The sequence below is a fragment of the Podarcis raffonei genome, chromosome 9 (assembly GCF_027172205.1).
Source record: "Podarcis raffonei isolate rPodRaf1 chromosome 9, rPodRaf1.pri, whole genome shotgun sequence".
NCBI lineage: Eukaryota > Metazoa > Chordata > Lepidosauria > Squamata > Lacertidae > Podarcis > Podarcis raffonei.
Genome location: NC_070610.1, coordinates 16,282,384 through 16,298,333, shown reverse-complemented (window position 1 = coordinate 16,298,333; position 15,950 = coordinate 16,282,384).

Genomic DNA, 15,950 nt, shown 5'->3' with positions numbered 1-15,950 from the left:
CCTGGAACGCAGCCCAGAGTTCACACAAAAAGATTTCATGTAAGAGCACACGCAGCTGCGCTGCAAGTGTACACATACCACAAACCATTACACAGTGTGGAAGTTCGCATCCCCCACCATTTCAACCACAGATACAGCAGCTGATCTCCTGCCATTTACTGTCTTCCACTGATTTTGTTTCCTGACTCCAGTAGTGACTGTCTTTCTGCTGGGTGGCAGGCTTCACCGGGGAGACTTCAATCTGTCAAACAGACATCTGTTGCCATCCTTGCCCTTAGTTACATAAGTTAATAGGCATTTTGAAATCCCCTAACATCAGGTGTAACAAAACGGATTGGACCAACCTGGCAACCGCTTTGAACTTTTTGACATAACCTGAAATAGCCAAAAGAAGAAATGCATCCTTTGCGTTTGATGAGCACACACACAAATTGTTTACAGAAACGGGATCGTTTGTCCTTCAGCGTAAAATGTTTTCTCTCCTCTCATCCTCAGTCATTCATCATCAGGAGTCCTGAACGTTTGCCAGATTAATTGGGAATCAGGTAGGGCTTCCATGCTGTGTTTCCCAGTGAAAGGACAAATTATCTTGATTTTATGATCAATAGATATTTCAGGCTTTATAATGAAATAAGGCTTTCATGGTGTGGGAGCCAGACACTTTACTCTAAAGACTCACTGCTGTTCTCTGGTATTAGCATAAGTGACATAGCGTCATCAATAAACCTAGTGATCAATAATTCCAGAAAGGCAGATACTTGCCCTCAGGTGCTTTCTATCCAAGGCCCCACCTACATTGTGCATTTAAAACACAATTATGCCAATTTATTAGTCATAGCAAATAATTTAGGAATCTATAGTTTACTGAGAAATTTTGGGAGATGCCACTATTTCCCTCACAGAGCTACACTTTCCAGAGATTCCCGGGAAGAGGGACCATTTGTTAAACCACTCTGGGAATTGTAACTCTGAGAGGAAAACAAGGGCCTCCTAACAGCTCTCAGCACCCTTACCAAACTACAGTTTCCAGGATTCTTTGGGGCAAGTCATGATTTTTTTAAGTGGTATGTTGTTGTTTAGTCATTTAGTCGTGTCCGACTCTTCGTGACCTCATGGACCAGAGTACGCCAGGTATAATTCTGCTTTAAATATAGACTGTAGTACAGACTGGGGCTAGTGAAAGGATAGGTAGCAAAAGGGAGAGGAAAAGGTGATTAAAAAAAAGCAGAGGGGGACGACTACTTTAAGAGGTTAACACGGAACAATTGTAAGCACTGAATCTGAACTGGGTCTGATCCAACCCAGCTCTGGCAGATGGATGTTGGTTTCAGCACACGCCTATAATGTATTAACACATCTCTTCCGAGATTGTACTTTCTCCGAACAATTATTTTTGAGTGTTATCATTCCCCCCTTGAGGGCTGAGATCTAGATTCTTTTTGAGAAGTCTTAAACGGAATATAACCCTCCTGTGTGGTGCTTCAGTGAACTTAGCACAAACCCTTCAGGTTTTACCTGCTCTGTGGCACTGCTTTAATGAGTAACTTCAATCAAGCGCTTATGTTTGCTTTGTACTAAGTGGGGTGCGGGACGACTGACCTTATTTGTGTTTATTCTGTCTTTTATCTCCACGCTCTTCTAAGACTTGTTTACCTGACTACATCGAGGAGAATGATTAAAATGAGATGAAATGAATTTCCCACACCACAGGGAGTGGTGGGAAATAAGACAGAAAGGAAGCCTGCTATCACTTCGACTTCATTTTGACTCCGCAGCTTACTGAAATATGTAAATCACAGGCCGTTAACATGAGTGGCCTAAGCCAAAGTAATTTGTGTGTTTTTATAAAATGGAGTCTCTTGTGGAAGTGCAGAGAACATTGTTAATGGTTCATAAATGTGCCGACTTCCCAGATTGCAATAATAAACTCCACAAAACGCAAACCCAAGCAACAAATCTTTGCATTTATCTTATCCTAGTGCATTATGCTAAGTTCCAAATGGCCTCCTCGTATCGGGCAGAAGGTGCTCTTCGTGCTGAGAGAAAGCTTTTTCATAAAGGCTTGGAATTTATGATTATAGTAACCCAGGAAACTGTTATACTCCAAAAGGGTTGGCGTCTAAGATAAGTACGCCTAAGCCAAAGTAAAAAAAAACAAAGCAAAGCCAAACTTCTCTTCTTTTTGCAAGTTGCTATCTAGGACCTGACAAATCCAGGCAGCGATGTTTAGGGAAGCTTTTAATGTTTGATGCATTATTGTATTTTAATATTGTGTTGGAAGCCGCCCAGAGTGGCTGGGGAAACCCAGTCAGATGGGTGGGGTATAAATAAATTATTATTATTATTATTATTATTATTATTATTATTATTATTATTATCCAGCAGGCAGGGTGTAAAAACGAAGCTGGGCACTTTGCACATTGGGAAGGGAAGCACAAGGTTAAGGGCCCTGCGGACTTTGCGAAACTTCAGCGTAGGGTGGGTTAATCAATTGGAGAAATCGTAAAGGGGGAAGAGAGAATGAGAGAAAGAGAAAGAGTGTGTGTGTTGTTCTAAACAGGTGGGGAAAAGATTTTCCCACCCATTCTGAAGCGCTGGCTCCAAAACAGCTGCAGAATCTTTTCCTGCTCCATGCCCCAAATGCAACTCACCAGGGAGACCTATTGCCTTTCCTCTGCTTTAAAATCATGTGATGGCTAAAGTAATGAAATGAAACCAGAAGCCTTCCCCGACCTTACATGAGAGAACAGCAACAACTGACAAAAGATAGTTACAGGTAGGTAGCCGAAACCAACCAACAAACAAAATTCCTTCCAGTAGCACCTTAAAAAGGTAGAGGGACCCCTGACCATTAGGTCCAGTCGTGACCGACTCTGGGGTTGCACACTCATCTCACTCTATAGGCCGAGGGAGCCAGCGTTTGTCCGCAGACAGCTTCCGGGTCATGTGGCCAGCAGGACTAAGCCGCTTCTGGCGAACCAGAGCAGCTCACGGAAATGCCGTTTACCTTCCCACCGGAGTGGTACCTATTTATCTACTTGCACTTTGATGTGCTTTTGAACTGCTAGGTTGGCAGGAGCTGGGACTGAGCAACGGGAGCTCACCCCGTCACGGGGATTTGAACCGCCAACCTTCTGATTGGCAAGTCCTAGGCTCTGTGGTTTAACCCACAGTGCCACCCGTGTCCCACAGTGCCACCCACCTTAGAGGCCAACTAAGTTTGTTATTGGTATGAGCTTTTGTGTGCATGCACGAATTTTCGTGTGCATGTACCTGAAGAAGTGTGCATGCACACGAAAGCTCATACCAATAACAAACTTAGTGCTACTGGAAGGAAAATTGTTGTTTTTTTATTTTGACAAAAGATAGACATAATATATTACAAGGACAGGAAGAAACACTATGGACAGAATAATTGTCACACACAGGAAGGAGAGAGTTTGAATGCTTCATCTGTAGGTGCATAAATCACTTAGTTTGTCAATACGAACGGAAGTTGTTAAAACTGCAGTTGCGATATAAGGGATTGGACGGGAGTGAAATTGAAATTTGTAAGATTTTGGCATGCAGAAACAAAGTAAATCATCAAACCACCAATTCTAGCACACGGGGTGGCACCAAAATTGTATAATTTGGCATCTTGATATTGGTATTATTAATAGTATTATAATTTGGCATTGTAATTATGAGGCTATTATTGGATTGTTTTAATTGAAAACTAATAAAAATGATTAGCATCGAAAACAAAACAAAACTTCTACACTGAACTTCTCTTTAGATACAGTCCCGTTACATTATTTAGGAATGTGCCACTCCTTTCAAATGTCACCATCTTTTTTCTTAAAAGGAAAATTTGGTTGGCTTCTTTGAAATCCCTTAAGTAGTGGTGGAATCCCCTAATATTACCTCTGAATTTCATTTTAGTCAACATTTCAATGGCTTTGCATACTCTGGGTTGACTTTGGCTGACTATTGTATCCATGCCAAAAACTGATCGGGATCTGTTCCACATTGCTTAACTTATATTTACCAAACTTTTTAATAATAATAATAATAATAATAATAATGCATTCTTTTAACAAATGTCTCAAAGTTTTCTCCCCATAGCCAAAATTATTTGAAAGGAAACATTTGATTAGCTTTTAAAAACAGAATAGAGCATATAACGTCATTTAAATGTTATATTCAAATGAATTCACTCGGAAATAATTTTTATTGTAATATAATATATTTTAAGACATAACAACTCAGTAGCATAGTACATAGTCCTTTACGTTGTTGAAATGTAAAGAAAAATAGTGGAGGCACAGAAAACTGTTAATATGTTAATTTTACCATGCCTAAAAAGTAATATATTTATGTGCATTATGTAAGTATGTATGTATGTATGCATGCTTTCTAGGCATAGTCTTCTGGGGGGGGGGGAAATTAACCACAACTTTGAAATGGCACAATTTGACTATGATTGCATTACATTATTAGGTTCCTAGGTAATTTAAGGAAACAATACTTCTTTTTTTAGAAATGAGAAAAATTATGTGGGGAATGATAGATGGGGGGGATTTTTTTGGGGGGGACATCCATCCCACATCACTGGCAATGATGTGCTGAACACCCTCTGAGAAATATTACTGAGATTTTTTTTAGAAAAAAACTTCTCCCAAAATTCCCACAGTAATTTTCACTTGAGAAGAACTCTTCATATTTCTCTTGAATGTGACAGTAGATAAAATGTTGTCCCAACAACCCAAATTTGAGGTGGGTTGGGTGAAACTCATATCGTGGTAGTGCTTTTTTTATATAATGAATAAGCAAAAAAGAAAAGAAAAAAATGTTTCACATCATTCAGTAATACAGTCAGAGCTAAATAATAAATTGGCGCAAAGGGACATGGAAATTAAGATGTGTAGGCAAGGGAGGAAAGCTGTCTTTTAGAATGAAATTTAATGAGTTGGAGAGTCAACAAGGCAGAAAGATGCATGAGGGATGTTATACAGGGAAAACTGTTGGCAAGAGCTGTAGGGATGGAAATTCTTCTCAGAAGCAATCTTGGGTTACTCATGGGGTGAACTGAGAAGGTGGATTCTGCTTCATAAGGAGCAGCAAAAATGATCACGGGAACATTGCTATCCTTGTGTGAAGTGAAATCTCTACTGGGTGAATTTCTTGTCAGATTATTTCATGCAGTTATGGGAGACTAGGGCCAGATATTTGGCTGGTTATTGCAAAGCCGTGTGTGAATTTTACTGTCACCTCTCCAAAGCCAAAGATAATAAACCCCAGTCTGGGTTAAACTTGGTTTGGCTCTCCCTATCAGAGGCAGGCATATGGTAAAATGGTAGAGCTGCTGGATTTAGCTTTAGCCTTCAATCATACACATAGTTTCCTTGTAGGAAATGCTTTTGGATTGCATCTACACAATGCAAACTCTGAGTTAGTCATCTCCATTTGTTCCAATGGCTCTGCTCTTAGTATGACTAAGCTTAGATAGAATCATAGAATCATAGAGTTGGAAGAGACCACAAGGGCCATCGAGTCCAACCCCCTGCCAAGCAGGAAACACCATCAGAGCACTCCTGACATATGGTTGTCAAGCCTCTGCTTAAAGACCTCCAAAGAAGGAGACTCCACCACACTCCTTGGCAGCAAATTCCACTGTCGAACAGCTCTTACTGTTAGGAAGTTCTTCCTAATGTTTAGGTGGAATCTTCTTTCTTGTAGTTTGGATCCATTGCTCTGTGTCCACTTCTCTGGAGCAGCAGAAAACAACCTTTCTCTCTCCTCTATGTGACATACTTTTATATATTTGAACATGGCTATCATATCACCCCTTAACCTCCTCTTCTCCAGGCTAAACATGCCCAGCTCCCTTAGCCGTTCCTCATAAGGCATTGTTTCCAGGCCTTTGACCATTTTGGTTGCCCTCCTCTGGACATGTTCCAGTTTGTCAGTGTCCTTCTTGAACTGTGGTGCCCAGAACTGGACACAGTACTCCAGGTGAGGTCTGACCAGAGCAGAATACAGTGGCACTATTACTTCCCTTGATCTAGATGCTATACTCCTATTGATGCAGCCCAGAATTGCATTGGCTTTTTTAGCTGCCGCGTCACACTTTTGGCTCATGTCAAGTTTGTGGTCAACCAAGACTCCTAGATCCTTTTCACATGTAGTGCTCTCAAGCCAGGTGTCACCCATCTTGTATTTGTGCCTCTCATTTTTTTTGCCCAAGTGCAATACTTTACATTTCTCCCTGTTAAAATTCATCTTGTTTGTTTTGGCCCAGTTCTCTAATCTGTCAAGGTCGTTTTGAAGTGTGATAATGTCCTCTGGGGTGTTAGCCACCCCTCCCAGTTTGGTGTCATCTGCAAATTTGATCAGGATGCCCTTGAGTCCATCATCCAAGTTGTTGATAAAGATGTTGAATAAGACCAGGCCCAAGACAGAACCTTGTGGCACCCCACTAGTCACTCTTCTCCAGGATGAAGAGGAACCATTGATGAGCACCCTTTGGGTTCGGTCAGTCAGCCAGTTACAAATCCACTGAGTGGTAGCATAGTCAAGACCGCATTTTACCAGCTTCTTTACAAGAATATCATGGGGCACCTTGTCAAATGCCTTGCTGAAATCAAGGTAGGCTACATCCACTGCGTTCCCTTCATCTACCAGGCTTGTAATTCTGTCAAAAAACGAGATCAGGTTAGTCTGACATGACTTATTTTTCAGAAATCCATGCTGACTATTGGTGATCACAGCATTCCTTTCCAGGTGCTCACAGACTGTTTGCTTAATGATCTGCTCCAGAATCTTCCCTGGTATTGATGTCAGACTGACTGGGCGGTAATTATTTGGGTCCTCTCTTTTCCCCTTTTTGAAAATAGGGACAACATTTGCCCTCCTCTGAAGTCTGCCGGGACTTCACCTGTTCTCCAGGAATTCTCAAAGATGACTGCCAGTGGTTCTGAGATCACATCTGCCAGTTCTTTTAATACTCTTGGATGCCGTTCATCTGGCCCTGGAGACTTGAATACATCTAGACTAGCCAAGTATTCTTGTACTATCTCCTTAGTTATTCTGAGCTGTGTTTCCTCTGCTGAATCATTTGCTCCAAATTCTTCAGGTCGGGCATTGTTTTCTTTATCGGAGAAGACTGAGGCAAAGAAGGCATTGAGGAGTTCAGCCCTTTCTGTGTCCCCTGTTTGCATTTCACCATCTTCTCCTCTGAGTGACCCCAGTGTTCCTTTGTTCTTCCTTTTGCTACGAACATACCCATAAAAGCCTTTTTTGTTGCTTTTAACCTCTCTAGCAAGCCTGAATTCATTCTGTGCTTTAGCTTTTCTGACTTTGTGTCTACACGTGCTGGCTATTTGTTTGAATTCCTCTTTGGTGGTTTCCCCCCCCCTTTTCCATTTTTTGTACACATCTTTTATTAATCTTAACTCAGTTAAAAGTTCTTTAGATAGCCACCCTGGCTTCTTTAGGCACCTTCCATGTTTCCGTCTCATTGGTATTGCCTGAAGTTGTGCTTTTACTATCTCCCGCTTAACAAACTCCCAGCCATCATGAACTCCCTTTCCTTTTAGTATTACTCTCCATGGGATCTCACCCAGCACTTCCCTAAGTTTTATGAAGTCGGCTTTCTTAAAGTCAAGAAATTGAGTCCTAGTATGCTTGGCTGCTCCTTTCCGCTGTATAGTAAACTTCAGAAGAGCATGATCACTCGCGCCTAATGATCCTTCCAGTTCTACCCCACTAACCAGGTCCTCAACATTGGTTAGGACCAGATCTAAAATGGCTGTTCCTCTTGTTGCTTCTCCCACTTTCTGGACAATGAAGTTGTCTGCAAGGCCAGTGAGGAATCTGTTTGACCTTATGCTCTTGGCTGAGTTTGACATCCAACAAATATCCGGGTAATTGAAGTCCCCCCATTACTACTATCTCCCTTCCTTTTGCATGCTTGGCCATCTGTTCTAGGAAGGCATCATCTATGTCCTCCGTTTGGCTTGGGGATCTATAGTAAACTCCCACAATGAGGTCACTGTTATTCTTCTCTCCCTTAATTTTGACCCAAATGCTCTCACTTTGGCTTTGAGGTTCTAAATCTTGGATCTCTTCACAGGTATACACATCCCTGACATATAACACCACTCCTCCTCCTTTCTTGTCTGGTCTGTTTCTCTGAAATAGATTGTATCCCTCCATTATTACATTCCAATCGTGGGACTTATCCCACCAGGTTTCAGTGATGCCTATTATGTCATATTTAGTTTGCTGTACCAAGAGCTCAAGCTCATCTTGTTTATTTCCCATGCTTTGCGCATTAGTGTACAGACATTGAAGTCCATTAATCATTCCCCCGTGTCTCTTATTTAAGGATTTTTTCCTCCCACCACTAGGTCTGTGTGCTGTTTGCTCCATTTGGTCTATGACATTTGGATATCTTCATCAATTGATAGACTCCTACCTTCAGGAGCACTGTCTCCCTCCCCCACATTAGTCAGTTTAAAGCCCTCTTGATGAGGTTTCTGAGATTTTTGGCAAAAACATTCCTCCCAACCGTTGTGAGGTGCAGCCCATCGCTTGCCAGAAGTCCATCTTCAAGAAACTGCAGTCCGTGATCTAAGAATCCAAACCGTTCCTGTTTACACCATTTGCGAAGCCAGCTGTTCACTTCCAGTATTTTTCCCTCTCTCCCTGGGCCACGTCGTTCAACTGGGAGGACAGATGAGATGACAATTTGTGCATTTAATTGCTTCAATTTCCTGTCCAGAGCCTCGTAGTCTCTTTTGATCTTCTGGAGGCTATTGCTTACAGTGTCATTGGTTCCCACATGAACCAAGAGGAAGGGGTATTTGTCAGTGGGTTTTATGATTCCTTGCAGTCGTTCAGTTACATCTTGGATCTTAGCCCCGGGGAGACAGCACATTTCCCGAGACATCTTGTCAGGCCCACAGATCACTGCTTCTGTTCCCCTCAGTAGGGAATCCCCTATCACCACTACATGCCTCCTGTTAGGTCTGGTCAGGGTTCTTCCATGAGCTGTCCGTTCCAAGGTCACCTGCACATTCCCTGAGGACTGACTTTGCTGCTCGTCCTCATATACCTGATTGACTGTAATGAGGGAGAGATCCTCAAATGGAGTCTGCTCTTCGTCTTCCATGCTAGGGGAGAGGACCTCAAAGCGATTGTGTATTTCTAAACAATCAGAGCGAACCCTGGGCCTCCTACTTCTTTGAGTCACGTTTCTCCATGTATCTGGCTCCTGTGTTGGTGAACTAGCCTCCTTCTCAGTGGAGTCACCTGTCTCCTCCTTGGTGGAGACGGTGTGCAATGTTGCTTCCAAGAAGAGCTCCAGCTCTCTAATTCTTTGGAGCGTAGCTACACGTTCCTCCAGTTGCTGGACTTTGTCTTCTAAGAGGGCAATCAACATGCAATTGCTGCAGGTAAAGCTGCCTGCAACCTTTGGCAAGATGGCAAACATTGCGCAGGAACCGCAGGCGACTGCAGCTGTTCCCTCACCCTCCATCTTGAGAACGTGTCGTTGGGGGTGACTACAGCGGTCCTCCATCATAAAAAGCGTGAAGACAGGACAAATAACTCCCCCCCAAAAAAAACCTAGGTCTCCCCCAACAAACGTTTGAGACTAGCTCCCCTAAATCTGAAAGATGGATCAAACTGCCATGCAAGCTCTGATAAGCTCCTCCCACAGCTAATCACCTACCTCAACAGAAACCCTGCCCCCTCTGACCTTTGCACAGGGAGAGCAGCTAATCAGCCACAAGAAACACACACACAAGAAAACCCTTTTTGCTCCTTCTTCAGCTGCTGCCCTGCAAGCTCTGATAAGCTCCTCCCACAGCTAATCACCTACCTCAGTAAGATCTTAATGCAGGCTTCCTCAAACTCAGCCCTCCAGATGTTTTTGGCCTACAACTCCCATGGGATCCCTAGCTAGCAGGACCACTGGTCAGGGATGATGGGAATTGTAGTCTCAAAACATCTGGAGGGCCGAGTCTAAAGAAGCCTGTCTTAATGCGACTTACCTCTGAGTTGGCACTGTCATATTAGTTATTTGAACTGAAATCGGTGTGCCTTAAGTCATGACCAATTTGTCCCATAGATTTCAGTTGGATTCATATTACTTAGGTAAAGGTACCCCTGACCATTAGGTCCAGTCATGACCGACTCCGGGGTTGCGGCGCTCATCTCACTTTATTGGCTGAGGGAGCCGGCGTACAGCTTCCGGGTCATGTGGCCAGCATGACTAAGCCGCTTCTGGCGAACCAGAGCAGCGCATGGAAACGCTATTTACCTCCCGCTGGAGCGGTACCTATTTATCTACTTGCACCTTGATGTGCTTTCGAACTGCTAGGTTGGCAGGAGCAGGGACAAAGCAACGGGAGCTCACCCCGTCACAGGGATTCGAACCGCCGACCTTCTGATCGGCAAGTCCTGGGCTCTGTGGTTTAAGCCACAGCGCCACCCAAATTACTTAGTCCATGGTTTATAACCAACTTCATGCTCATCCCTGTTAAAGCTCTCTTATTTCCCATCATTCTTCTTGGTTATACCATCTTTTAGCATTTATTTCCTGCACCACCCCATTTCCCGTGGCCCTTAAGCTTTTCCTTTCTTAAGGAACAATCTCCTCCTTTTGACCTTCTGCCTGGCCCCTGTAGATCTAGAGCAGCTTAGCTCATAGCAGCCAGAGGTTCCTACCACAAAATCCCTTTGCTGCTGAAATCCAATGCAGATTGCAAAAAACCATTCTCTTCCTAATCCAGCATCTTCCTGCTGGTTCTCCTGATAATGTGAATCAACTGGATAATTTGCATGAAGTAGTCAGGTTGCTGAGTTTAGGTGCTCTTTTCAGGCCCCTTTAGTTCTAGCCAGAGCTATTTTTCTAGAAATATGGTATGCCCCGCGGAGGACCTTAAGGTCCACAAATGACAACATTTTGGAGGTCCCAGGTCGCAAGGTGGTTAGATTGGTCTCAACTAAGGCCAGGGCCTTTTCAGTACTGGCCCCGACTTGGTGGAACACTCTGTCACAGGAGCCTAGGGCCCTGAGGGACTTGACATCTTTCCGCAGGACCTGCAAGACAGAGCTGTTCCGCCTGGCCTTTGGTTTGGACTCGGTCTGACCCTTATGTTTCCCTCCCCTTATGGTCTTGATTTATCGGCTATTTTAAAATGAGGCTGCATTTTTAATTGCATTTTAACCTGTATTTTAAATTGCTCCCCTCTCTTTTCCCCCTATTACGTTTTTACTGTGATTTTATTGGTGTTAGCCGCCCTGAGCCCAGCTCTGGCCAGGGAGGGAGGGGTATAAATAAAATTATTATTATTATTATTATTATTATTATTATTATTATTATTATTATTATTATTAAGAGAGGTGCCAGAACTCATTATGAACACCTCCCTTGTTCTCTTATAATGGCTATGGTGCCCACCTGAGAGGTGCTGGAACTGAGTTCTGGTGAGTTCCAGCTTTTAAAAAGCCCTGGCTCCAGCTTTGGAGGCAACCTTAGAGTTTTCCTAGGCTTCCTCCAATTTCTTGAATATTTACCAGCTCAACATGCCCATTGGTAGCCTTTCCATCAGAAGTGTTACATCAGGTGGAAGCCATTGCATGAATACATGAAAGAGAAAGAAGAATTCTCAAAGGATTCCCTTGCAGGCTTATTGTGGAAAGCAGAATGCCAGTGCTTGATGTCCAAAAGGTTCATTATTTCATTACGTCTTGTTCTGCTTAGCTGAACTTAGCTAAAGCTGCTTACTTCATTATAAGGTTATGCATTTATGAACTTCTTACCACCAACTGGGCCTGTCTGCAAATAATGAGAACATTTTCAGATATCCGTTCGCAGTGGTGTAGCTAGCCTTGCCAAGCTGTTGCAGCAGCAGCAACAAGAGTTTGTCTTAAAGGTGCCACAAGACTCTTTGTTGTTGTAGCTAACATACCATCGTGTTTGAGCACCTTGTCATTTTTGCACATAACCCGCAGCTCTGCTGTAACCAAGAACTATGCCATGAACTGGTTGTACTTACCAAATCATAGCTACATCTTGAGTCCTGCTCAAGGCTGTGGGATGGAAAGAAAGGACTCAGCTATGCAGCTGAAATATAAGTTTTAAGTGCGTTTTAAGTGCATTATACAAATGTGACACTAGATGGCGCTGATGAGCTAATGACAAATTCCATATATATACCATATGTATTTTTGTATATCATATTGTTGTTTTATTGCTATGGCCGATGGCTGACACAAATAAAGAACATAAAAAGGTAAAGGTAAAGGACCCCTGACAGTTAAGTCCAGTCACGAACGACTCTGGGGGTCCGGCGATCATCTCGTTTTAAAGGCCAAGGGAGCTGATGTTTGTCCACTCTGCAGACAGATTTCCGGGTCATGTGGTCACCCCCTCCCACATGACTAAGCCACTTCTGGCATAACGGAACACCGAAACCAGAGCAGCACACGGAAACACTGTTTACCTTCCCGCTGGAGTGGTACCTATTTACCTACTTCCACTTTTTGGGGTGCTTTCGAACTGCTAGGTTGGCAGGAGCAGGGACCGAGCAATAGAAGCTCACCTCGTCGCAGGGATTCGAACCGCTGACCTCCAGATCGGCAAAGCGGAGAGGCTCAGTGGTTTAGACCACAGCACCACCCGCACCCCATAGCTCTTAAACAAAAAAGCTATGCATTTACTTATGCAGCATAATAAGTCAATATTCAGCCAAACAAATGTGTTTAATGTGTGCCTTTCATTTTTGAGGCTTGCACCTCCAACCTTATAACAGTTACTCATCAAAGTGGATATGTGATATTCGTGTAGGAGAGCCAAAGGATGGATCAGTCCCAAGCTTGGCAGGGATACTGAATCTTCTGAAGTCAATCATGCCTCGTGTGAGGTAGCTCATATGTATGGCCTACAGTAGATGCAGAGAAATCACTGTTTGGCTATGCAGAACCACTAGCTATTTTTTGGCTTGGTTCTGTGTCATTTCAGAGTTCTCTGTGAACACAAACAGAAATAGGAAGTTGTAAGAATTACAGTTGTCAGCAGCAAAGCTGGTTCGAGTTCAGTCGCACAGAAACTTTTTCATGCACTGAGGGATTCCTGGATGTTGAGCTTAGAGCGTCTATAGATACTTGAATGAGCTGGCCCTCCCACCACCCCATAATCCCCTATTTAAAACAGACTGACTTTGGTAAGCATTTTAATTAGAGCTTCCAACAGTATTCTCTGAGCACAATCAAGGCACCCCCTCCCACATTCTTGAGGGGAGGGGGGCCAAGGTTTCCCTCTCTGTGTTGCTTTGAAGAAAGCGATTCCTTGTTAATAGGATTCAATTTGGAAGAGATTAGCATCTTTCAGAAGAATCTACACTACATGCTAGTCACACATCAAGCAGAAATCAAAGACTAATTCTCCTTTTCCCTTCCACCTTTTATATGGTTCTGGCAAATAGGCATCACTAGAAATATATATATATATATATATATATATATATATATATATATATATATATATATGTAATATTTATAAATAGGTGGGCTCTTAATCAGGCAATTTGGCACACAGATGGTTTTAGAATTTTATTCAGAGGCCCAATGCACAAATGTAAGATGTACCACATGACTCATGCTTCACTCTAGCTTAGCCAAAGAGATGCTTCTGTTCATGGTGCCTTTGAAGAGGGCACTCCATTGTCTCTTGAGAGAGATGGATGTCAACAAGAAGTCTACAGTGGCCTCACAAGTCACCACACTTCTCCACCTCTTGTTTTCTGTGTTACTTGTGTTCTTGGCATAAGAGCCCGTTGATTCACACACAGCTTTATGGCACCTCATAAAAAAATTCTGGTTTACAAAGCATCGCCTCATTTAGCTCTTTTATTAGTTGTCTTGAGAAGGCCACATGTAAGTGTGTGAGAGAGTGTGGATAGCTAGATAACTAGTTACAAAAGTTGGGTGCCACCCCCACTCTCTGCCAAGTGATAGCAAGATCCCAGGGGGTTCCAGGCACTCACCCTGGAGTGCCTGTGTTTCTTTGGAGAATTGAGGCACAGTGGAGACTGTCATAACTTTAAGAAATATGGTTCATTCACCTATTTACACATTCCGTCTGCATGGAGGGAGTCCAGATCTTACAGTATGGTCATCTCCCCCAAAGCAGTGGAGCCCTGGAGTCCAAGGCATTTCTCCCAGCAGGCCTGCAGCCAGTCTGCCCAAGATGGATCCTAGTCTTTCTTCTGACTATGGGCTTGCGGCGCTCATCTCACTTTCAGGCCAAGGGAGCCGGCGTTTGTCCACAGACAGCTTTCCGGGTCATGTTGCCAGCATGACTAAACCACTTCTGGTGCAATGAAATGCCAGAGCGCACAGAAATGCCGTTTACCTTCCTGCCATAGCGGTACCTATTTATCTACTTACACTAGCATGCTTTTGAACTGCTAGGTTGGCAGGAGCTGGGACACAGCAATGGGAGCTCACCCTGTCACACGGATTTGAACCGCCGACCTTCTGATCGGCAAGCCCAAGAGGCTCAGTGATTTAGACCACAGTCTTGCTTCCATCTTCTTCCCAGCTCAAGACTCTCTTTTCCTGTCACCTCCTACCCAGTTGCCCTGGCAACCCTCCAAACCCCCAGTCTCTGTTTACACCTCAGGGCAAGGGGGAAGGACAGTTCTTTTGCATTGTCAATAGCTCTCAATGGTCCTGCATTGTTTCTCAATGGCCCTAGCTTGGCCAGGTTGTTTTGCAGAGGCTAGCTCAGGAATTCCTCTGCAGCTTGCATTTCTCCCTTCACATCCCAAATAATCAAAACCCTACCATTTATTACTTTCTGGGGGTTTTTTTTTTTTGGGGGGGGGGAGAGTCCACCGAAACCTATAACAATATGTTTGTGTGTGTATCTATGTGTATATGTACACACTTGGGTGTGATAGACTTCTGCCTGAATCCTGGGAAGCCACTCTCAGTCAAGGAAGATTACATAGACCAAAGGTCTGACTCAGTATAAGGTTATATGTTGACTGACATTAGTGTGCTGGAGGCCAAACCCTGCCTGAGAGTTTAGATGCTCCAAGAAGCCTCTGAAATCCAGTACCTTATTACGAGTGGCATGATGTATAATTTATAATAGTGTTATTTATTAATGTGCACAGTTTGGGCACCCTGGCGTGTTATCAAGAGTTGTGTTATCCCAGCGGAGGGAAGAAAGCAATCTCTCTTTGACAAATGTTGACAGCTCCTTCTCTTGAACTCAAACAGGGGCTTCCTTGTTTGGTACTTGCCATTCTCTCTCCTCCTTTTAAAAGTCACTCCAGAGCTATTTACCCTTTTGCTCTCAACAGCACTTAAAGACTTTAAAAAGCACTTCCTGTGGCGAAGAAACAACAGTGGTCAGTGCCAGATTAACACAGCGAGGAACGGACAGGCACATGGCAGTAATAACTCTTAAGTCTTGTGTTCCTTGTTTTCCTCCCATAGAGAGACAGAAATACACAGCTGCCCAGAAGCAGTGGCATCAATTTAGTTCAAAGGAAGTAAGTGCAGCCAAATTTAACACTAGTTCTGAGGCACGTTAACAGCTTCTGACATCTATTGCATTCAAATGTGTTTAGTGGCTTTTCAAAGGCAGGGAGGTTTTTTCCTTCATCTCCCTTTGCCAGCCCACAGTATGCCATTTTACCTATGGATAGCACCGGCTGCTTGAAAAGCTTCCCTTGGCTGGTTCCAAATTGTTGGATCTATACTCCTTTGTCATGAATCCTCGTTTGCAGGTGGCTCCAAAACTGCCAGGCCACTGAGTGACATTTTTTGGGGGGGAAAGAAGAAGTTTCTGTATTTACCGAATAGAAAAAAATCAATGCTAGAATCAAATCTGTCTGGACCACCGGTATAAAATTTACGGCATGTAATGCCTTAAGAGAGAATAT